Source organism: Olea europaea, chromosome 6 (assembly GCF_002742605.1).
Source record: "Olea europaea var. sylvestris chromosome 6, O_europaea_v1, whole genome shotgun sequence".
Lineage (NCBI taxonomy): Eukaryota > Viridiplantae > Streptophyta > Magnoliopsida > Lamiales > Oleaceae > Olea > Olea europaea.
The window spans coordinates 13,199,840-13,201,809 of NC_036242.1; positions in this window are offsets into that span (position 1 = coordinate 13,199,840).

Consider the following 1,970-nt stretch of genomic DNA (forward strand, 5'->3'; position numbering starts at 1 on the left):
TCAGTAATTTGGTTCAAAATACTAGAAATTTGTTGGCACCAACCTATGAAAAGATGAAAGCAAATGCTTGTGTTTTATCATGTCTGGGTGAACTAATATATACATAGCCTTTTTCTTGGGGGAAGTGGCATATTAATTTTAATAAGTATTCATATTTATGATAAAATTTAAGTTAAATTTAAAAATTAATTTTAACCGATGTTCACAATCTTTCAACTGCACATTCCATCAACTCTATCAAAATTTATTAAAAATGTGATTTTTATTTACATCAAAGAAAGGCTTAATATTTTCCGAGTTGAATATAAATCATTTGGATAAAATAAGTACAATTAAACTTTTTAAAGAATCTTTTGATATTTATAAAAGAGAGTCGAATCCTCGACTCACAATTTGTTTGCATAACACTACTCGGTTGGGTGGATTGTTACTTCTCTAGATTTTTGGATCAGGCGAGATACATATCGGCCACTGCTAATAATTATATTATATTTACCTAATTGAGCAAATATTTTCGAGAGATGATTTAAGTAATCCAGGAGACTTGTGCAAAATATTTTAGTATGCATTTTCGAATTAGTAATAAAAAAATTAAATGGAATAAATGACTATCATTTAAATAATCCAACCATGATTGCCTACTATTTACTTTTGATAATTCTGATGAAAATCAATATTTATCAATAATTTTGAAAGGTATTGATATCATTGGTCATTATCGATGCACTCCGTCGTTAATTATCCGCGATAAAAAATTGACGATGTAATTACAAATAATTGACAGTGATTAGCTCATTGATCAGAATTGTTGATAGAATTGACCAAAGTTTGTTCCATATTTTTGTCGTTGACTTACAATATTTTTATTTTTATTTTTATTTTCGTAACTGTTATAGACAAATTATCAAGTTTTGATAAGATTATTAATACATTATTGAAAAAGACAATTAACAGAATTGAATTTTCTTGTTTTGTCATCGTCTTCCCGTTGACCCCATATTTTATCAAATCCGAGTCAACATAGGAATTTGCTCAAATTTACAATGAATTCAACCTTTTGGCTCGAAATGATTTTAAATAGAAGAGAATTAGCCCTGTTTGTTTCTTATTATTTGGTCATTAAAATAAAAAATATGACCGTTATTCATCACATGAAGTCACCATATTTGAATTTCTATATTTTGTGTGAGATTCGTAACGACTATATTTTTATTCTCATTCTTACATTAATGGGAAACAAACGGGGCCTATATTTTCGAACTTTTGATGAATTCATATATTTTCATTGAATTAGACAAAATTGACAATAATTTTTATTTTGTTTGGACGCTTTAGTTTACCTCGTCAAATTAGATTGCTAATATAATATTTTAATAAAGGTTACTATAGTCATTTCACATGACCAAATGTCCTTATTCAAAGAAAAAAAAAATCAAAATAAAAAATCCCAACCACACGTCGAGAAAGATCAATCCCATTTCAAGTTGAACCATCTCTATTTACATTGCAATTTGGACGGAAAATTATATTTTCGGTTGTTATTATTTCTTTTATTTTTTAAGAATCTGACTGGGTCGAGAACTGAATTTACATTGATTTACTATTAGTTTTCTGAAATTAATTTTCTTAATGAATTATGATATTCCCTATTTGTAAATTTAAAAGTAATATACATGACCATTTGGACGGAAAATTATATTTTTGGTTGTTATTATTTCTTTTTTTTATTTTTATTTTCAAGAATTTCAACTGGGTCGAGAACCGAATTTACATTGATTTTCTATTAGTTTTTCTGAAATTATTATTATTATTTTAATGAATTATGATATTCCCTATTTGTAAATTTAAAAGTAATATTCTTAAAAAAAAAAAAAATAATTTAAATTGAATATTATATACATGACAGAAAATACAGTATTGGTGCTTTATGTTTTAGAAGGAAACAATTCCTAGAAGGCAAAATCATAATA